Consider the following 23387-nt stretch of genomic DNA (forward strand, 5'->3'; position numbering starts at 1 on the left):
GTCAGTCTTTTTTATTACAGTCATCCTGGTGAGTGAGAAGTGATATCTCTTTGTAGTTTTGATCTGCATTTCTCTGGTGGCTACTGACATCGATTATCATGCACTTCTTGGCCACCTATATATCTTCTTTGGAGAAGTGTCTATTCAAATCCTCTGACCATTTTTTATTTGGGTTATCTTTTTATATTGAGTTGTATTCGTTTTTACATATTCTAGATAAAAGTCCCCTATCAGATAATGGGGTTTGCAAAAAGTTTCTCCCAATCTCTGGGCTGTCTTTACTTTCCTTATTATGTCCTTTGAAGCACAGAAGTTTTTATTTTGATGAGACCCTATTTATGGTGTTTTGTTTTTGATTTTTGCTTTTTCAGGACCATACCTGTGGCATATGGAAGCTCCCAGACTAGGGGTCGAATCAGAGCCACAGCTGCCAGCCTACACCACAGCCACGCAATGCCAGATCCAAGCCTCATCTGCAACCTATGCCACAGCTCATGGCAAAGCCAGATCCTTAACCCACTGAGTGAGGCCAGGGATCAAATCCGCATCCTCATGGATAACAGTTGAGTTTGTAACATGCTGAGCAACAACAGCAACTCCTGTATTTTTCTTTTGTCATGTATGCTTTTGGTGTCATATGTAAGAAATCACTGCCTAATATATTCCTATGTTTACTTCTGATAGTCGCATAGTTTTAGTTCTTCATTTAGGTCTATGATCCATCTTGAATTAATTCTTGTGCATTCATTGTGAGGCAGGGGCCAACATAATTCTTTTGCAATATGGATATCCAGTTATCTCAGTGTTATTTGTTGGAATTACTATTCTTTCCCAGTTGAACTCTCTGTCTCCCTTGTCAAAAATCAGTTGACCATACATGTAAGGCATTATACATTTTAAAAGAACATATACATCATCCCAGTGATATTTTAAAAAATATGAATTTTATGAGGATAGGTCTTTTTTTGCGTGTGTCCTCACGAACTCACCATTTAATAGAGGAGATAAAGCACATATTTAAATAAGCAAAGTACCACACAGAAACTCTACGAGTCATAAATAAAATACCATGGAATTTCTGAGAAGAGAACATTACCTTCAGTCTGGACCCCAGGGAAATTTCTGCTGACTGGGGTTATATGAGACAGACCTTTAGAGGGAGGGAGCATGTCGTCTTGTAAGAAGAGGGAATATAGGCATAGGAATGGTGGAGAGGTGGGACAACGTCAGTCAGTGAGCAGTGGGGGCAGCAGAAGGTAAAAGCTAAAAAGAGCAGCTAAAGGAGAATCCTGCCAATGGGATTCTGGCCATCATATCATCTATTTATCTTTTTTTTTTTTTTGGCTTTTGGTCTTTTCATGGCCGCACCCACAACATATGGAGGTTCCCAGGCTAGGGGTTTAATCAGAACTGTAGCCACCGGCCTATACCACAGCTCATGGCAACGCTGGATCCTTAATCAACTGAGCAAAGCCAGGGATCGAACCCGCCACCTCATGGTTCCTAGTCTGATTCGTTTCCACTGCACCATGACAGGAACTCCTCTTTCTGGGGTTATTCAAATGATCTGAAATAAGAAACTATTACTTCTTTAATCAGAAAACAATTAGCTAAATTATTACAAAATATTACAGAAAGTAGATTAGTGGTTCCCTGGAGCTAGCGGTGGGAATGGGGGCTAACTGTGAAAGGACATGAGGGACCTTACTGGGGGCAAGAAAATGTCCCCAAGCTGATTTAAGGTGATGGCTGCACTAGTTGGTAAAGCTACTAGACACCACTAACTCATATAATTGAAAGAGGTGAATTTTATGATCCACCTATTTCTTTTCTTTTTTCCTTAAAAATTTTTTATATTGGATTATAGTTGATTTGCAATGTTGTTTCAGGTGTACAGCAAAGTGATTCATTATACGTATACAGATCTCTTTTTTTCAGATTTGTTCCCCATATAGGTTGATGAATGTAGGTCTGGGAGAGGACTTAATTAGGGTTTTTGACTGTCATTGGTGTATAAATCTATCTATTCTTCCCAGGATACACAGACTAGAGCCGCTGATGTGTTTATTCAGGTTCTCTGAATACTGAGCAAAGGTAACTGGCCAGAATACCTTTTAATCTAGGCCTATTACTTGGCCGTCATCATGTAGAGGACTCCTAAAGCTTCAAAACTGTGCCTCTTCCTCTGTGCTCCTCTTTGTGTAACATGCCCACCTCATTCTTTTAGTCATTTGGTTCCGAAACTTCAGAGTGACCTTTATTTTCTTTTTCAAGTCCAGTGGCTATAGCCTATCCATTTACACCAAATTTAACTTTTTAATGTCATCGCTCCTCCTCATTCCTGTTTTGCTTTCTTGTTCTGCTTGTGAACTCTGCTGACTCCTACATGGACTAGGCAGATGTTGCCCAACCGGTCTCCTGACTTCATTCTTCCCTCAAACCACTCCTGCAGGCTGCTGCTCAAGCAGTCTCAAGGAGCAAAGTTAGTCACATCACTCAGCTGGCCATGGACCCTCCAGGGGACCCCAGAGACTTCTGCATATCTCCTGATATGCACAAGCATGAGTCTAAGACCAAGCACTTGAAGTCTCTACTCACCTGAATCTTGGCTCCCGCTGCCTCCTCTAATAAAATCCAATATTCCCTGCTGCTGCCACTTGTCTAAGTATGCTCACTTTTCAAATTCCATTTCTTTCATGATTCTTCTCTCATTCCAATAGCATAAACAATTGAGTTCCCATCGTGGCTCAGCAGTAACAAACCTGACTAGGATCCATGAGGATGTGGATTGATCCCTGGCCTCATTCAGTGGGTTAAGGATTTAGCGTTGCTGTGAGCTGTGATGTAGGTTGCATACAAAGCTTGGATCCTGTGTTGCTATGGCTATGGTGGAGGGCGGGGTTACAGCTCTGATTTGATCCCTAGCCTGGGAACTTCCATATGCCATGGGTGTGGCCCTAAAAAAAAAAAAGTCAACCCCCACCCCCCCCGCAAATCTTCCTTTTTCTTTGCATGTAAAACTGTTCATTTTTTGCCTTTTAGTTTTTATCACATCCTATATTATATTACAGAAACTTGAATAGATCTTTTCTCTGTCCTTTTTGACTGGAAGTTTCTTAAGGAAGGGGAACATATTTTTTATTCCCTATGTAACCATCATAGCCCTGAGCTGAGAGCCTTATGCACTGCAGATGATCAATATATGCTTGGTGCACCAAGCTGAATTAACAGACAGGCATTTACTCAGGCTTTGAAGGGAGAGAAGGTATAAGTAGTAGTTCCTACCCTTAGGGACAGGAATCAGTATTGAAATGCTTTATATAGGTAATTCACAAGGTACACTTATACTGCTGCAAAGGACAGGACAGGGAAGAGAAGTATCAGTAGAAGTAGCAAAGCTCTAAATTGGAACAAGATAAATTAGCTAAGAAAGTTTTTGCTCAAAATGTGCCAAATCAACTCAGCAGTCCTGGGCAGACCATGGTCTTGTTTCCTCTCATTTATCCCCTAACTCACTTTCAAATGAGGGTCATTTGGTATTCCCACTTTTCCATGGCCTTCCACCATGAAACCTGAACAGCCTAGGGTCTGTGAGCATAGCCTTAGGAAGAGAGCATCGGGACGGGGCGGGGCGGGGTGTGTGTGTGTGTGTTCGAGTTTTGGTAGCACACCTCCTACGGCCTCCCCCTGATTGCCCCAGGCCACACTGGCCAAACTGAGACTCATCACTGCCTTTCCTAACCAGGGTTCTGTGAGGGTGAAGCCCTGACACTTTGAGGCCAAATTGTATGCAATGGACCCCACCTCCTATGCAGCCAGATGGTACTAGTTATGTGCAGTCTTGGGAGACGAGAGAAGAGTCTGGAATATCCTCAGAGTTCTGTGGTTCCAGTGAGGGAACCAGCTGAGTGTCAACCAACCTTCATCAGGCCTCGTGACGCAGGAGGAACAGCGTTACTCATTCTTAGATGATTGGCTTCTGAGTCACATTCAAAGCTGACTAACTGGCCTAGAAACCAGTCCTGTCTAATGCAGCATCTTATAAATCATCTGTGTTTGTGAAGCAGAAGTACATGTTCTACCTGCTTTGACCCTACCAAATAAAACACAATCTAATGCAGCAAAAAGCATCCACGGAGGGCTTTCTTATTTTTCAAATAACAATGTTGATTTTACAAGTTCTTCGGCAACCCTAAGAAAATCTGTTCTAGGAACACCAGCACTGAGCAATATTAAATTGTTTTAGGATATTTTATAATGATGTAATTTCAAAAGCTAAACCACATTCGGTTTACTGTACTCAGGAGAGCAGACAAGGGTTACTTTCAGAAGACAACTCTATTTCACAGAGAAGGAAGCTTCTCAAGTACGAATCTTCTCTGTTTCCAGCCAGCCTACCTCATAGTAGGACTGCATGCCACACTTGCCCCTTCTCCCAGCCTCCTTCTGCCTCATCTTCCCACCTGACCAGGTACCAGGAAACCCCCTGCCTATGCCCAGGAGACCAGCATCTCTCCTATGCCTGTTCATCTCCTAATACCAGCTCCTGCATGTGGACCAGCAGATGGCACCTGAAAGTGAGTTCAGGGCATTCTCCTCCCAGCTGGTGCCCACATGGCCCTCTTCCCTCTGTCTTCCATAAAGTATGGGCCTCAGGATCTCAAATTTACTAAAAGATCTAAATACAGTATACTCATTAGTGTCCTAATGAAATTTGAAATTGGAACAAGACAAATGAAGGGAAGGAGGAAATTTAGCTAAGTAACTTTTTTACTCAAAATGTTCCAATTCAACTCAGCAGCCCCGGACAAACCATGGTCGCTTCTCTCACTTGTCCCCCACTCACTCTCAAATGAAGGTCATTTCTGCAAACAAGGACTTTCTCCTACATCAACAGCCACAACATGACCACCGAGGGGAGAAAATGAACACCATCTACCCTCTGCCTAACTCTCAGCCCCACTTGAGCATCACCCGCCATGCCTGTTGCATCCTATGCAGAAGACAACTCAGACCTGCATGCTGCACTGAAATCCTCTGTGATCTGGAAGGCTCCTGGTCTTCCTTGACTTTCATGACCTTGATATTCTTCAAGGACACATGCCAGTAATTTTCTAGTACACAAAGCCTTACTTTGTGGTTTTCTGATATTTTCTCATGATGCGATCCAGCCCTGTATCCTTGGAGTGAATGCAGGAAGTGATGCTGTGTTCTTCTGAACAGCTGGCGCTGTACTTCAACTGGTCCCATTAGTGACAATGTTCAGATTTATTACTCACTTGAGGTGATATTTGTCAGGCTTCTAAACTATAAGTTACTTTTTCCTTCCTAAATTAAAAAATATTGTGTGGAAAATACTTCCAAATTATGTAAATATCCTATTCCTTATTAAATTTTCAATTCACTCTGGTATTTTTTTTTTTTTTGATCTTTTTTAGGGCTGTACCCACGGCATATGGAGGTTCCCAGGTTAGGAGTCCAATCAGAGCCATAGCTGTGGCCCTACATCAGCAATGCCAGGTCCTTAACCCACTGAGTGATGCCAGGGATTGAACCTGCGTCCTTATGGATGCTAGTCAGATTCGTTTCTGCCAAGCCACAATGGGATCTCCAATTCATTCATTTTTAATAACTGTGGGTTCATGAATTCTTACGCAGTGGGTAACATTTATTTATTTATTTGTTTGTTCGTTTGGCTGCATCCACAGCATGTGGAACAACCACACCACAGGAGTGACCTGAATCACTACAGCGACAACACTGGATCCCTAACCTGCTGTGCCACAGGAGAACTTCCCATCATTTATTTTCTTGGTCAAATTGCTTAAGACTTGACTGGTGGTAGCCTTTTCCAAGCTGGCTCCCATGTTCTTTTGCTATGTCCCCAGCGTTTTTTTTTTTTTTTTTTTTTTTGTCTTTTTAGGGCCATACCTGTGGCATATGGAGGTTTCCAGGCTAGGCGCCTATGCCACATCCACAGCAACGCCAGATCCAAGCCACATCTGCGACCTACACCACAGCTCATGGCAACGCTGGATCCTTAACCCACTGAGCAAGGCCAGGGATTGAACTCGAAACCTCATGGTTCTTAGTTGGATTCGTTTCCGCTGCACCATGACGGGAACTCCACCAACATTTTTTGAGCATGTTCCTACTTCCCGCTGTAACAAAATGTTCAAGGCTCATCTTATAATTTCTCCCATGCCAGTCTGGAATCAGCCATTTCACCAAGGAACCCTGGTGTCTTTCAGATATTTAAAAGCTAATATCTGGGTGCTAAATGTGTCCTTGCTACTGGAGGGTCACTGTCCCAGAATCTTTAGAGGACGGAGCTGGGGATGTACAGCTCCTCTCACACACACTAGTACACATACACCTCCGCTGATTCATCCATAGATTCACCTTGAAAACTATGAGATTACACACTCCAGGGTTCATTTCATGTTTCTCCATTTCTATGTCAGTGTCACAAACTCAGCATGTCTACAACTGAATCCACCATTCTCCTAGCTCTCTCCAAATCAGTTAGCCTGCTCAATTTCTTCTCTCCTTTCATGGTACCATTTATCGTGACCCAAACCACAGAACCCTTCCAGAGTCTGCCCTTTCCTCCACTGTCCACATTCAGTCCTTTGCAGAGTCCTGCCTCTTCTGCCTCTTGGCTGATTCAGGACGTACCATCTCTTTATCCACAGCTCCCCTTGCTTCTCACATGGTCTTTGCAGGTTCTTCCTCTTCCAACAAAACCCTCCAAAGACTTTGGATCACACACAGAATAGAATCCCAAGGCCCTGTCGTAGCTTTTGAGACCTTTTCATGACCAGATGCTGACCAGACCTGACCACCCTGACCTTTATGCACTGGCCTCCCTGCTGTTTGGCAAACACGCCAGGCTCACCTGCCACTCAGCCTTGCATACGTTCCCCTTCCAAACACACGGAGGCTTCTTCTCTCACTTCCTTTGAGATCTTCACAAAATTATTATCTTCTCAGTGAGGTTCTCCTCTATTCTTATGTAAAAAGAGTAACCCCTCGACAGTCACTACCCCCCTGTCCAGCTTTACTGAAGTCCCAACCAATATCCATTTGTCTGCTGTCAGTCTTCTCCAATTTAAAGTAAGTTCCACTACTGTATAGGTTTCATCTTTTTTGTTCTTATTCACTGCCATGCCCCTAACACCTAAAACAATGTGTGACAGAGAAGGCACAAAAATACTTGCTGAATAAATATTTCCAAGTGGATGTCTTAGCTATATCATGTAGTGGCTCAGTATTATATCATGGAGTACGTCATAATTCAGTAATCCACCTTTTACTGAATACTGAGGTGCGTCTCAATTTTTCCCATTATTATAGGCTTTGCTATCATGAAAAATAGTGTGTATTTGTGATTTTCATTGTGTTTCTCGTGAATTAAATTTCTAGAAATTACTGAATCAAAGAGTATACTGACTTCATTGCTGTGTGTTACATACTGCTTTCAAAACAGTTATGTTTAAAAACTCCAAGAGGACTACCTGTATAAAAAGTCCTATTATTTTCTAAATAGAATATAATTAAAAATGTAAAAGTACACAGAGACATGTGACTGTTTCCCTCCCATTCTTGTCTTCCATCCTCTAGTCCCCACATGCCTTTCACAGATAATCACTGTTGCTTTTTCACATGTTCTTTCAGAGTTTCTTTCTTTCTTCTTCTTCTTCTTTTTTTTTTTTTTTCTTTTTTAGGGCCACATCTGTGGCATATGGAAGTTCCCAGGCAAAGGGTCAAATCTGAGCTACAGCTGCCACCTACTCACAGCCACAGCAATGCAGGATCTGAGGCACATCTGTGACATACACCACAGCTCATGTCAACTCTGGATCCTTAACCCACTGAGCCAGGCCAGGGATCAAACCCGCAACTTCATGGTTACCAGTTGGATTGTTTCCACTGCACCACAATGGGAACTCCCCTTTCAGAGTTTCTTATATATAAAATCTCCAAGGAATACAGCACATTTTAAACACCACAGTGTTCCTTGCTTTTTGTATTTAACCAATGTCATAAATGTTTGTGTATCAGATCACAGAGCACTTCCTCATTCTTTTTTTTTTTTTTTAATAGCTGCATAGATAAACTGCTGAGTAGTAGGTAGGTATTCCATTGCATGTGATTTAATTTTAATCCTCTAATACTGACCATTTAGGTTATTTCCACATTTGCAATAAACAATAGGGCCAAGAATAATCCTGTACCCCATATGTGTGTAGGTGTATCTGTAGGATAAATTCCAAGAAGAGGCAATACTGGGTCAAAGACATAACATGCTTCAAATTCATGCTCACATGCACACCACACACATTCACATGTACACCTCCCAGTGCCCCTCTACCCTACACAGTGACAACTCATTCTCTCTTCGCCAGTGGGAGCAAAAGCACATTTTTTCTCAGCCTCATCAAACTAAATGCCACTAAAATTTTGGATTACTGCCAACTTGATAAAATCGCATTTCTTTAATCATGAGACAATGAACATATTTTACCTGCTGATTTTTTTCTATGAACTGTGTGTTCATATCCTGAGTTGCAGGCTTCTTCTCTATGAATTTCTGTGCATACTTTGTTATCAGAGAGACTAGCTCTCTCTGATATGGACTGCAAAGGTATGTTTCCAGTTTGCCATGCAGGTTTAATAGGATTCATTAGTAGTTTCTTTTGGAACCTTTGAATGTTAAGTCACAGAAAACTTCCACTTCAAGATAACTCTCCTATGATTTTTTTGAACTGTTACAGTTTTAGTTTTTACCTTTAAATCTCTGATCCATTAGCAATTTATCCTAGTGTAGGATGAGTAAAAACAATCCAATCCCACCCTCACCCTCAGTGGCTCAGCTCCTGACCTTACACCACGTATTGAATGGTTAATCTTTCCCCACTGCTTTGAAATATGTATGTTATTTATGAAATTCTGTATATATTTGGAATTTTCTCTTCTCTTCCATTGGTTTATCTATTACATGTAGAAAGAAAATCCCTTCAACTTTAAAAAGTGGCATTCACTAATTTCTGCTTTTAACAGCTAAGTGTTTCCTATCCAAAGCATTTTTCTGAAGAATAAAGAAGATAATCCCTTCAGGGCACAGTGCCTGGTTCTCTTGTCTTGATTTCTCTCCTCTACTACAAGTTTACATCCAGGTGGGTTTCTCCAGCTCAGCACTTCATGGGCACTTCTGTCTTAACCAGGATGTGCCAGAACTCTCAACTTAAACTCTATGCTTCCTGGTCACCCCACCTCAGTAACTGAGCAGCCATCAAACTACAGTCATCCCTGACTCCCTTTCTTCCGCCATCCCATGCCCAGCCGTCGGCACCTTCAAAACAGACCCTGCATTGCCCTACTTTTCGCCACCTCCTCTCTAGCATGCTTGTCCAGATCACCAGCCTTCCCAGTCTGGATTCCTGAAACAGCCTCGTTAACTTGCCTCCAGCTCCTGCTCTTCCACAGACCTTGTCATCCAGAGCAGCCAGAGCCTTCTTTTCTGAGCACATATCAGATCAGACCCACCCTCTGAAGGCTTCAGAATGGAATAAAGCTGCCTGCATCCTCTGGGTTCATCTTCCACCAGGGCCCTGGGGTCAAGGAGCCTAAACCATATCAGCTCCCTTTCTGCTCCCGGAACATACCAAGTTCATCCTTTTCTTTGCCAAAGATGTTTTCTTTGGAAAGTGTCTCCTGGAGATTTGCAGGCTGGTGCCGCCTCTTCATTTAAGTCCCTCCTCAAAGGGCTCTTTCCTGGGCCTTCCCAGTCAGTCCAGGTAAACTTGACACCACCACCCGCCACACACACACCAGGTTCTTCCACACCCAGCACAGTATCATTTCCTATGATGAGAGCAAACATTTTTTGAGCTCTTAGCTACAAAGGAGACAGAGGTGACCTCAGCCTCCATGTAGATTTATGCTGTGCTTGGATATCTTCTCACCCTCTTGCCAGGAGGTGGCCAGGGATGTAATTCCCAGCATCCTTCCTCACTGGTGACCCCATGGTACTGGTGCGGCTGTGTGATTCAGCTTTGGTGTGAGTGGAAGTCACCGCCAGGGACCAGTCAGGACAGACTGAGGGTGGAGCCCACAGGTTCCAGAAATGTGACCTCTGTAGGCACCGTGCTTAGAGTTTAAGTAGTGCAATTAGCAAGTGTCTGCATGTCACTAACTATGATGAATGACCTCAACAAGTTCATACAGTTAAATAAAACATATCATGGAAAAAACCAAACTTTAATAAATAAATGGAAAGGATGTGTTAGGTACTACCCTACAAGGTCATGGTAGCATATAGCTGAATTACTATTCCATTTGGGGCAGAAAGGCAAGGCTTTCCATTTTGAACACTTCATATTAATGCTTTTTAAAAATCTTTCTAAAAAACTTATAGTTGATTTACAGTATTGTGCCAATTTCTGCTGTACAGCAAAGTGACCCACTCATACATATATATTCTTTTCCTTGTATTATATTCCTTCATGATCTATTCCAAGAGTTTATATTAATGCTTCTGCATACACAGTTCAAAGGTTTTTCAAGGCAAAAATTTTTTTTATATATAATATGCCAAAAACATTTCAACTACTGAGTTGCAGCTTTCTCTAAAATAGAAGATCACAGTTCTTACAATTGTGATAGAAAATAAAGATTATTGCGGTTATTAATCATCTGAATATTAGTATTTTCCATCACAAATACACAGGTGTGGGCTGAATTTGACTTAAAACACATTCTGTTTAAGAGGAGCATCCCACAGTTTGTTTATGAAGTATTCATATTTTAAGGCCTTTGTAAATCTTAACAGCTATCTTTGTGTTAGATGTTGGCTGAGAAGACTAAGACACTAGTAGTGATGATCACTGCAGTAGAACAAAGAAGACTATGCGGTGACGCTGGCACGTCTAAGAGGCTCAGCAGAGCAGACTAAGGGGAGGCAGCCCTGGGGTCCATGGTAGAGACCTTGGGGCTGACAGAATTCCTTCTCCAGAAATACTTGCGAAGACAAAGCATGTCATCTACAGAAAGAGAGGTTGGAGGGTGATATGGAAAACTGCGAGCCAAAAATGAGCACAACAGCTAAAGAAAGTTCTATGTAGAGAACCATTTTGAGAGAAGGCGCTTTTCCTCGGACACAAACAATCCCTGCCAAGCAGTCAGAGCTACACACAGAGAACTCCTTCTAAAGCCTCTATCTGGCCATGACCACCAAAGCTGGCAGCAACCCTACAGTGCTTTAAAATGAGCTTGCAGGTTTTTTTTTTTTTTTTTTTTTTTTTTGTCTTTTTGTCATTTCTTGGGCTGCTCCGGCGGCATATGGAGGTTCCCAGGCTAGGGGTCGAATCAGAGCTGTAGCCGCTGGCCTACGCCAGAGCCATAGCAACGCGGGATCCAAGCCGCGTCTGCGACCTAGACCACAGCTCACAGCAACGCCGGATCGTTAACCCACTGAGCAAGGCCAGGGATCGAACTCGCAACCTCATGGTTCCTAGTCAGATTCGTTAACCACTGTGCCATGACAGGAACTCCTGAGTTTGCAGTTTTTTAATCTCCTTGTGTTCTCCGGTATCTCAGAATCATTCTCCAACCAAAGGACCTCTTTGGAGGAATGGCTAATTCTAGGGCGGGGCCAGGAAACAAACAAGATAAGCCTGGAGCATCTTGTAATGTCAGGAGGGAAGAAAATGCTCAAAACGAAGCAAAACCAAGCGGGAAGCTCACACTGACAGGGGTATGTCAGAGACAAGAAGTCAGCGCGGAGTTTCAGTGGCCAAAGCTGGAACAATCTGAGCAACAAAATAAATAAAACAGTACTGGATTTTAAACCAAAATATAAAATAAAAATTCATGAGTCCAGGGAGTTTCCGTCGTGGCTCAGCGATTAACGAACCTGACTAGCATCCATGAGGACGTGGGTTCGATCCCTGACTGGCTCAGTGGGTTAAGGATCCGACATTGCCTTGAGCTGTGGTATGGGTTGCAGACATGGCTCGGATCCCAAGTTGCTGTGGCTGTGGTGTAAGCCAGCAGCTACAGTTCCAATTCAACCCCTAGCCTGGGAACCTCAATATGTCACGGGTGCGGCCCTAAAGAGACAAAAAGACAAAAAAAAAAAAAAAAAAAAAAAAAAAGAGTCCATACTGATCTAAAAAATGAATAAGTGAGGGAGAGGAGAAATCTGTTGTACAGACCCCAAGCACTCACTCTTAAGGTCGTGGAGGGCCAGAACTCACTCCTTGGGCCTGGCTGAGTACAGTGACTTCCTTCTAAATATAGGGAAGAGCAGGGAGAAGTGTAACTTTGCAGTGGAACGCCTGACAAAGACCACCTTAGTCAGTGATCAAGGCTAACACAACAGGCCACGCTGGCGGCACACACCCCGAGGTGTGGTGAAAATGTGATCTTCCTCCAGAGAAGACTAATCATGAGTAATCCGATAAATTCCAGTTAAGGGGATGCTACAAAACCCAGTGCCCCTGGAAACTGTCAAGGCCATCAAAAGCTGGGGAAGTCTGAGGAGCTAACACAACCCAGAGGAGCCTAAGGAGCATGACCACTAAATGATGTGGTCCCTGGAAGGGTCTTGGGGCAGAATAAAAACATTCAGTAAAAATCTAAGGAAATGTGAATAAAGTAAGGACTTTAATTAAAAGATCACAGCGGAGTTCCCATCGTGGCACAGTGGTTAACGAATCCGACTGGGAACCATGAGGTTGTGGGTTCGATCCCTGGCCTTGCTCAGTGGGTTAACGATCCGGCGTTGCCGTGAGCTGAGGTGTGGGTCGCAGATGCGGCTCGGATCACACGTTGCTGCGGCTCTGGCGTAGGCTGGCAGCTACAGCTCTGATTCGACCCCTAGCCTGGGAACCTCCATATGCCATGGGAGCAGCCCAAGAAATGACAAAAAGACAAGAAAAAAAAAAAAAAAAAAAAAAAAAAGATCAAGGCTAGGAGTCCTCTTCTGGCTCAACGAGTTTAGGATCTGGCATTGGCACTGCAGCTTTACTACCTGGCCCAGGGAACTTCCATATGCTGCAGAAGCAACCAAAAAGAAAAAAATTATACTTACCCACCTTCCGAAAGTGTTATGTACCTGTAGCAGACATTATTTCAGTGTACACAGACAACGATGACCGTTTACGTGGATCCCAGGACCCCTTGCCCTAAAGCTGAGGACTCTGGTAGAGATCTGGTCATCAGCACTACAATGGGAAGGAATCAGACTTTTTAACTTTATTTTACTCTATTATTTTTTCCCCAGTTTTATTGAGATATAATCGAATAAGTTTAAAGCATATAGCATAATGGGATAATATTTTTCTTAACAAGCATGACCACTTTACTATTTTGTTACCTGTACATTTCTAAATTGCTACAATTTTAGATTTAACCTCATTTTTTACACTGACCAATTGCTTTTCCGACTAAATTTCTATACACTTAGGGAAATAGTTCCCTTTGTGGATGGGCTATCTTGCCTGAAGTTGCGCAGAAAGCCAACACGTATGTTGGCCCAATTTTTACCCCCTTGGATGTGGGTCAGCATGCTGGCCTCCTCCCTGTCTCCTACCCTGCCTCTCTCCCAACCCCCCAGGCCTCCGAGGCACTTTTGCCCAAAGAGCCTCTTCTTAGGGTAATCTGGTTTTTTAATATTGATGCTTAGTTACAGTCCTTTCACAGCTCTTTCTAGCTGTTAATAGAGCAAACTCTGGGGTCCCACTCTCAAGTAAAGTGTTACTTGATGATATATATGCTTTCCAGGGGAAAAGTGTTTAATTTTTATAGCCAGAAATATAAGAGATTCACTAGAAATTTTAGTTAATTATCTCTACGGGTAGTGCAAATTTTACTCTAGCTATTTAATGCTCCATTATTTCATCTCTGTGGGCTAACAAATTGCAAACAGAAAACAGAGGCTGCAATCCTGTAGACAAATATTTCATTGAAGATGAGTCAGCAAATGTTGCAGGATTAGGAGCCAGGTGGTGGTGCCAGCACAGGTCCTGGGCCAGGTGAGACACGCTCTCCCATGCCAGGCAGGCAGGCTGTCCTCTGGCTCAGGTTGGGGCATGACACTCAAAGAGAAACAGTGCCTTCAATGAATATCTCTGCTGACTTCATGTATATAAAGAGTAGAGGTTTTCCTCTGGAGGAATATAGAGACTTAAAACATGAAGAATTTTTCTCTCTCGCTTTCCTATTTGGAAAAGTCCCTTTTCTTTGGTTTTAAAGCTGCATCTGGGATCTAGCTTAGAAACTAGATTAGACTTGAGATCACTTCTAACTAAGTCTGCTATGCATTTCCCAAGCCATAATATTGCCATGTACCTTGAATATGCCTAGTGAATATGAACTGACGGTGAAGGTGAATGCAGTTAGCAGCAAGTGATCTCTGTGTCTGTCTGTCCACTGTCCTCTCTCTTCAACCACACTTGAGAGTGTCTGCCTGGCACTGGGCCCTGCTTTCTATGTAAGGGATGCAGACCTGAATGATACAATTTCTCATATTGATAAAGTTTATAATCCAGTAGGACCCACAGAAAGATAAACTCAGATTTTTAAAAAGGAGCTCATGAAATGTGTCTTCACATGGGGAATCTGAAAAGTACTAAAAACCCAAAACTCTTAGTTGAGAATCCAACCCACCAATAAATCACCAATCAAAATCACTAAATAAAAAACAGTGATAACACCAAAGACTGGTGATGGTTCCTTAGCAGTGTGTGAACCCAGGTCCCTCACACATTGCTGGTTGGAAGGTAAGATGGTGCAGACCCTCTGGAAATGGTGCGGCAGCTTTTCAGGAAACTGAACACATAGCTGCCCTATGACCCGACAACTGCACTCTGTCCCAGAGAAATGAAAACATGTTCACACAAAAACCTGTTAATGAATGTTCACAGCAGCTTTACTCATAACAGCCCGGATGTCCTCCAACAGAGTAACATCAGGTCAAACTCGGGCATCCATGGCCCGGAGCACCCTCAGCAACAGGAAGGGACAAGCTACTGGAGCAAATCTCCAGGGAATCATGCTGCGTGAAAAAGCCAACCCCAAAGATGACACACTGCACATGTATACAACACCAAACATTCTTGAAAGGGGAAAATGATAGAAATAGAGAACGGATCAGTGGCTGCCAAGTGCTGGGGTGGGGGCGGGGGGAGGTGGGCCCGAGGAAAGGGGTATGATTATAAAAGGGCATCAGGAGGGATTCTGTGGTGACAGAACTGTACTTTTCTTACAACTACATGTGACTCACAGTGATCTCAATAAAAATTTTCATTAAGAAGACAAAAAAATCCCATTCGAAGTAAAGCAGTGTTTAAAACTCTACTGAACACAAGCATAGTATTCACTCCCCAGAAGTGCCCGTGGACGCTGTGCTGCACAATGATTACCATGACCCCTGCTTCCACCACAAATGCCTACCAACAGGAGACAGGAAGCAGTGAGACCCAAAGTGAGAGGCTTCCTATCACTACAGCGATGGAGCTGAGGCCCTGGAGGTGTCCCTGTGCACAGGACGGCATGGGCCTCCCACCATGCCAAGGCAGGCCGGGGGGACATGTCCAGATATCTGAGGCACAGTGGGACACACACACTCAAGCCAAGGCCTATGCTTTTCCTCTTCTGGGTTTGCTCTAAGCAGTAGTGCTTTACTCTCAAAATACACGAGTAGTTCTACACAGTGATATCTGACTAGAAGAAATCTTTCTTCCCTCTTTCCCTTCATGTTAGAAATCTACTTTTCCACATCTTTATACCTGTTTTTTAAAATCGACTCACACACATCAGGTAGCATGGCATGGAGGTCCTGCAAAAGGTAGTAGCACAGTCCTTGTTTTCATGGCTCTGTACCGTCCCTTTTGTAAGAAAAGCGCTGCCACCTATATAGCCAGAAGCAGGAAGAGGCAACAGTGAAATGCTCAGGGACATTTACTTTCTTTCTTCATCAGAGTCTAAGCAATCTTCTGACTGGATACATAACTGACTTTTTGTTTAAAAATATGTTTTAGACTTTAAGAAATGTTATTAATATTAATTTTCCAAACACCAGATTATAGCCACCTGCTTTAATGGCTATGTTCTTTATAAGTGAAGCAGACAGTAACTGCTCTCACTTCAAATAAAAATAGTACTTGTAGTTGTGCTATCCGTGCCAGCGTGGGACTAGCAGTAAGTGAGAGTAACTGTGCTGATGTTGTAACCGGTGGTCCTACAGGATGGGAAGTACCTTGGCACCACACTGACAGCAGCAAACTGCTGTGAGGCACACAGACCTCAGCCTCCTGCCCTTCCACAGTCTTCTCTGAGCAACAGGAAAACTTAAATCCACCTCTCCTAGGTGCTAGCCTTTTCTAACACTGCTGTACAGGTGCTGCATGGCATTTTACGTGCTTAATAGCTCCTCAAAAAAGCGAACAAAAACACAAACACTTGGCATACTGTAGGTTCGCAACTAAGTTCCTTTTCCTCCCTTGAGTACATAGTCAAACTGAAGTGTTGGATAAAGGGAGTAAAAAATGTTGACAGTGTGCTGACATTCTTCAGGCTAAGACAAAATGTTTCATGATTTCAACCTAAAAGAAGTATTATAAAAAGACTAGAAAATAATATACAAAATAATTATACAGTGAACAGAATTTGAATAATTTTTCTATTAGTGAAAATCATGAAATTTTCCATAGATGTCACCATGTCACTTTTACCATTTAAAAATTACACCAAAATATTAATGGAACAGGTTGTCACTTCCATGGTCACACTATTTCATGCACAAGACGGGCTGTGAGCAGTGCGTGTTGAGCAACGCTGCTTCTCATGTGAGCTCTGCCAAGCCTGGCCCACGCTCGGGTGCCATGTGTTAACTCTCAAATTTCAGAGTAGGTAAAATTCTGCAATTTGTTTGAAAAAGATGGGACTGTAGTTCAACTTTTATTTCACAATCAGTAGAATCAATCACAGTATGGGATATGTTGCAATTAAATAAAAATGTAAATATTTTTGTATGGGATGTAATGCAAAAAGTTGTGAAAAAAACATTTCCTACCCCCCTATCATTTTCCTAAAAATAGTCCATTCCAAAAGGTTTAACTCAAAATATGTTCTGTTTGGGTGTTGGGGAGGGGGATGTGTGTGCAGAATTCTCTTCTACATCTGTGACTCCTGCAAAAATATCTGGCAGTACATTCAGTTCTGCGTCTTAAAACCTCACAGGGCCAATTTAAAAATAATATTATAAATGTTCGTGGTTATCATCACTTAACTAATCTAAAGCAACAAAACACTTGGCTCCACAGTTTTCTCAGATCATCCTGAGGTAATGGCTGAATCCTGGACTTTGGTCTCACCAGAAAGATAGTTTGTCAAGAACTAAATTTCATATAAATCAAGGAGCTGTATTTCACTGGCCTTTTAGAAAATAAACTACCATTATAAATGAAAACCGTATGTTGATTCTCTGAATTTTTGGTGAGTTGTGAACTCTGAAAAATCAAGTAAGAATTCTTCATCAGCTTGTCATTCCCTTTCATAGGTTCAGAACAAATAAATCTAAACCTGTTTTTGAGATGCAAATTTCCTATTCACCATTTGTCCTAATATATTTATTGTGATGATTCCAGAATTCAGTGCTTTTCTGTAACTTTTTAAAGATCTGCTGTAATATTTGTGTGGTTTTTAAAACTCATTAATACATGAAATGTGTTATGAGGTAAGACATATGTGATTGTAGATGAAAGCCTAAATTCTTATTTTTAGTAACTAACTGTATGACCTCAGTAAAGATTTTCCTTAAAATCTATTGTAATGACTAATTTCAAAGCCTGAAGCCAAAGACAGTAGCCTTTATTGTCCCCACTGCTTCTAGGCCTTGGGGACACCAAAGAGGCTGCCTGGGAGGAGCAGACCTGGAGGGAGAACGGCGCTCCTGGGGGCGGCAGGACCAACCCTTCTCCCTGGCCCTCCCTCAGGACACTGGGGTTGGTGGCATTCTTGCCATCCCCATGAAGGAGGCCTTTGACTTGGTGTGACTCTGGCACTATGACTTCCTGCCAGTAGTTACAGCTATTTTACTGTTTTTGAGTCAGCAGGGCATAGAAAATATGTTAGGGACCTGTCATGTCAGATCAGCCACATGGATTCACTCAAGGTGCAGGAGGCACAGATTTGTGAACAGCTGAATGAGAAGTTGCCTCTTCTCTAGAACTTTCAGACACCTTGCAACCTAGGCTGGTGTGGAAGGCATGACACACATTTGGGTAACAAACAGAAGCCATGAGTCCTCTAGGTCCTGCTCCCTGGGAGGCAGCCCCAAACTGCCCTTGGACCAGTGTGTCTGTCACATGCACAGTCGATGATGCAAGGCTCACAAAGCACTCTGCACACTCTGCCATGTTCCAGGACAATGTAAGGACATGACTCTCTGCTTGCCCAAGGTCATGAGACCAGGGAGGCCACCGGAGCTGGCGCTGAAGGTGAGATCTGAATTATAAATCCTGGATTCCTTCTCACTTCCCCTATTGCTCTTCTCAGAATTTACATTAACACTGTTTTCAACATAGTTTTATTTATATTTTTTCATTTTGCTTTCTATTTTCCCCAATGTTCATTCTCTCACTTGTAAATCATAAATGCTGGTATAAAGGTTTGATTTTTTTACCCTACTTTGGCTCATAAATTTGCTGTGCTACCTGTGTCATTTTGTAATTCAACATATTTGAGAGATCAAGTATGCAGAGAAATGCCAACATTTCTGAAGTCACATTTTACCACATGTAAACTATTTTACCTGAAAATTAATATATTAGGCACTTTAATTTTACACTTTCTTTTCAGTATGTAGTTCAACAATACATAAACATATACCTAACCTCCAAGTGTTATTCTGATGAGCAGTGTGGGAAGTTAACAATTACATTAAACACCAGCTGAAAATTCTCTTTTATTTTATTATTATTATTTTTTTGTCTTTCTTCCATTTCTTGGGCCGCTTCCGCGGCATATGGAGTTTCCCAGGCCAGGGGTCTAATCGGAGCTGTAGCCACTGGCCTATGCCAGAGCCACAGCAATGTGGGATCCGAGCCGTGTCTGCAACCTACATCGCAGCTCACGGCAACGCCGGATCCTTAACCCACTGAGCAAGGGACTGAACCGGCAACCTCATGGTTCCTAGCCGGATTCATTAACCACGGCACCATGACAGGAACTCCTCTCTTTTATTATTTAAAGGAAATTCAAGACTAAAGAGATTTATCTCTTTGTATTCTTCATGGGGTGGCAAACTATGGTCTGTGAGCCAAATTCTTCCTGCCACCTGTCTTTATAAATAAAGTTTTATTGGGACCAGCGCATCTCCTCACACACTCCTGTCCAGCGCTGCTCTCATGACACAAAGGCTGAGGCCAGTAATGGGCATGGCCTACAAGTCAATGCTTGCCAACCCTGTTCTGTACGATGAGAACAAAATGAAGCCCCACTGTGAGCTAGGCACCTCACCTTGCCTCCTCGTTTAATCCCCAAAACAACCCCGTGCAGTGGACGACAGTCCAGCCCCTGTCTCCATCCTAACAAATGTAATCCCTAAATCTCTGAGACTGTTGGCCCCTATTCTGGGGGAAAAGAAAGCGTCAGGAGGAACCCAGGGCAGCTCTGGATCTTGGGAGAGGTGGCTGTGTCTCGTCGCACAGCTGCTGGGAATCCCAACCCGTGTCTGCATGACTTCATCACTTCAAACGCCTAAGTTCACTTCTGCAAATAAATTAGGTTTAAAAGGAGAATATATTTTCTAATTTCTGGTGAGACTGATCCAGGAAGTAGCTAAGGCCCACGGATTCTTGGCTACTTTGGAATATTGGCTAAATTGGTTTATCCTTTAATCCCCAAAACAAGCCACACAAGAATCCAATGAACACTCTCCATTCAAAATGTTTTTCATTTTCCATTTAGCTATTCCCATCTAGCTATTAATGATCTCCAAAAAGTTAAATTTTGCCTTCAGTCAGAGTTTATCCCATGAAGAGCTAGAGCAATACAAACAGTTCTGTTTAACATATCCAGAATGGTTGGGAAAGTTATTCTCCCCCCATAAGATGATAATTCCTTGCTGTGGCTAGAGAAAAAACAACTTTTCCATCCAATTTTTATGACACCGATGGGAAAACATCCTAGCTCTTTTCAAAAGCAGCATGCAAGGAAGCATGATCTGTGAAGGACAGCTACTTTAACAGAGAAAGCTATACATATTTTTTGTTTTCAAGGATGATAGGAAGAGCACCCAGGGAGTTCCTGTGTTTTAACAGAGCTATTCTAAATCACATCTCATGACAGACTGGGTGAGTTCATATAAACACAGTCGGTGGTATGAGTAACAAAATCTGTTTCCATCAGAAGCCCTTTATCCTGCGTAAGAGACCTGCACACTAATGGTAGCCCAGGCCAGCGCTAACCAGCTACAGCTGGTTCGATGCTATAAAAAGAACTAATGAAAACATGAAGGCTCCCTCTCACTCCACTTCAGCCAGCCCGTCAAGGCTGCATAGACCAGCCTTTCCAAATACTCTGTGAATGAACTGGCTAGGCTTGGCTCTCTGTTGTTTACTGAACAGTGTGTGCAGGGCCAGTGTATGTCCGGGAGGAGCAGGCGAGGGGTGGTGGTGGTGGAGGAACCACATGATCTATCAATGCGCGGGGCCACTTTTCCCAGTGGTCTTGGATTGCACTCTCTCACAAATGGGGAGGGGGGGTGCAGAGAAATTTTTGAAAGCAGAGCTAGAGTACTTTGAGCAATTTCTTACACACACATACACACTTTAAGTACTTAGGCTTTTGTTATGAAAGTGTATCATTAAATCTGAGGTAAATTAATGCCTTATCAGATACGCTAAATTCTTAAGGTAATTTCTCACTGACTTGCATTCTCAGAGGAAGCGATCATCTGATAAAGAAATGATCACCATTTAAATTCTTTACTCAGCTAAAATATTCCAGACTTTTAGTGCTAGATGGGACTGTGGTGATTTTTTCCATTCTTCATCTCACATATGCTCTTGTGGGGCTCAGAGGGTCCTTAGCCTAGTTCAGACCACATGCCTGGGGGCACAGCACCCACCACTGTTCTTCTACTCCATCTTTGCTAGATGTGGCTAAATGAACATGGCCAAGAATAAAACATAGTGCCTGGATTATTTCACAGTACCACAAGTTTTGACCTAAATCAGTCTTTTCACATATGATGTTACTGCAACGTCAACTGAAAGTTTAGGGAGTTGCCCCAGCCTGTCTTCACATTCTTGAATAGCCTGAATGCACTACTCCGCTGGATAAAAGGGTTTTGCCTTGGACATGCAGGGCTGACACTTGGTGCCTGAGACATGAATCTGCAGAGCAGATGCTGACTCACATGCCAGGCCCACACTTCCATCTGCCTGTGTGATAGCCCACCAGGGCCTCCTGTCATCACTTTCATCTCCATATTCACTCAAATTAATGTCAGACACCAAACCACAGATCCAGGAAGTTCAGAGAACACCAAGAAGGAATAAATGCCAAAAAACCTACACCCATCCATGTCAGTTTCAAACGTAGAAGATGAACAATAAAGAAAAAACCCTGAAAGAAGCTGGGGTGGGGGCAGGGGAGTGGTGGAAACACCCTCAACTATAGAGGAACAAAGACAGGAACTACATCTGACTTCTAAGAAATCATGCAAACAAGAAGAGCGGAGTGAAATATTTAGTTTTGAGAGAGGGAAAAAAAAAAAAAAACAACACCTAGAATTCTGTACTCTGTGCATAAACACTTTCTCAAACAAATATTGGGGCAACTTGTTGCCAGTAAACCTGCCTTGGAAGAAGTGGTAAAAGAAGTTCTTTAGAGAGAAGGAGAATGATATAGGTCAGAAACTCGGACCTACACAAAGAAAGGAAGAACACTGAGAAAGGAATAACTGAAAATAAAAATAAAGACTTTTACTTTAATTCTTAATTGACTTAGTACATAATAGCTTGTTCATAATAAGAGTAGCAACAACGTATTTGATTATGTGTGTTTATGTGTAAGTGAGATGAATGACAGTCACAATACAAATAATGGGAGGGAGGGATCAGGACTGTCTTGTTCTTAAAAGGTGCTCACATGCTGAAGTGATCCATGTTATTTAAAAGTGGACTTGGATTTCCTGTAAGTGTATATTGCAAACTCTAAGGCAACCACTTAAAAAAGTAAAAATGTAAGTACAACTGATATGCTAAGAAAGGAGAGAATCTTGAGACAGACCATGATGGAAAATAATATAAGAAAGGGAATGTATATACATGCATGAGTCACCTGGCTGTACAGAAGATGTTGGTACAACAACACTGTCAATCAACTATCTGGAAGTTTCCAGGCTAGGGGTCAAATTGGAGGTGTAGCTGCCAGCCTACACTACAGCCACAGCAACACCAGATCCGAGTGTGTCTGTGACATACACCACAGCTCACAGCAATGCCAGATTCTTAACCCACTGAGCAAGGCCAAGGATTGAAGGTGTGACCGCATGGATACTAGTTAGATTCGTTTCTGCTGAGCCACGATGGGAACTCCCTGACTATACTTTAATTTTAAAAAAGGAGAGAAAATGGAATCATAGAAAATGTTCAATTAAACCACAAAAGGCAGAAAAAGAGTAGAGGACAAAAAAGGAACAAAAAAACAAGGGCAACAAATAGAAAACAGTCATGACTATGGTAGGTATTAAACCAATTATATCAATGATCACTCTGAACATCAATGGTCTAAATGCACCAACTAAGACAGACTGTTGAAGTGGAAAGAAGATGATGACCTCTGTATTGTTCACAAGAACCCACTTTAAATATAAAGACACCTATGGATTAAAAGTAAATGGATGAAATAAAAATATTCCGTGCAGACATAATAACATGGTTATAGTATTATAGTACCATAATACCTAATATAACATGCTAACAGTAACACAATGAGAGCTAGGAGGAGTTATTTTAATTTCAGACAGAGCAGACTTCAAAGTAAGGTAAGTTATTATGGATAAAGAAGGACATTACAGGGGAGTTCCCGTCATGACACAGTGGAAATGAATCTGACTAGGAACCATGAGGTTGCAGGTTCGACCCCTGGTCTCGCTCAGTGTATTAAGGATCTAGTGTTGCCATGAGCTGTGGTGTAGGTCACAGATGTGGCTCGGATCCTGTGTTGTTGTGGCTGTGGTGTAAGCTGGCAGCTCCAGTTCCGATTTGACCCCTAGCCTGGGAATCTCCATATGTTGCGGGTGCATCTCTAAAAAGCAAAAAGCAAAAAAAAAAAAAAAAAAAAAAGAAGGACATTACGTAATGATAAAG

At 42.5% G+C, this 23387-nt stretch overlaps 1 protein-coding gene and 1 long non-coding RNA gene across 33 annotated transcripts in view; both read right to left on the minus strand.

Annotated features, from left to right (window-relative positions):
• The window catches only part of SPIDR (scaffold protein involved in DNA repair), a 315912-nt gene that overhangs the window by 65230 nt on the left and 227295 nt on the right, over positions 1 to 23387 (minus strand). The gene's annotated exons all lie outside the window — the stretch shown is intronic.
• On the minus strand, positions 18972 to 23363 carry LOC146403903 (uncharacterized). Its single transcript, XR_014843880.1, has 2 exons — positions 23221 to 23363; positions 18972 to 22506 (listed from the first exon to the last, which is right to left on the minus strand). It is a non-coding gene; the product is annotated as an uncharacterized LOC146403903 (long non-coding RNA).

This window comes from Sus scrofa, chromosome 4 (assembly GCF_054392235.1).
Source record: "Sus scrofa isolate SSC_HxYL_T2T_F1_AM1 chromosome 4, Sscrofa_HxYL_maternal_Yorkshire_Landrace_v2.0, whole genome shotgun sequence".
Taxonomy (NCBI): Eukaryota; Metazoa; Chordata; class Mammalia; order Artiodactyla; family Suidae; genus Sus; species Sus scrofa.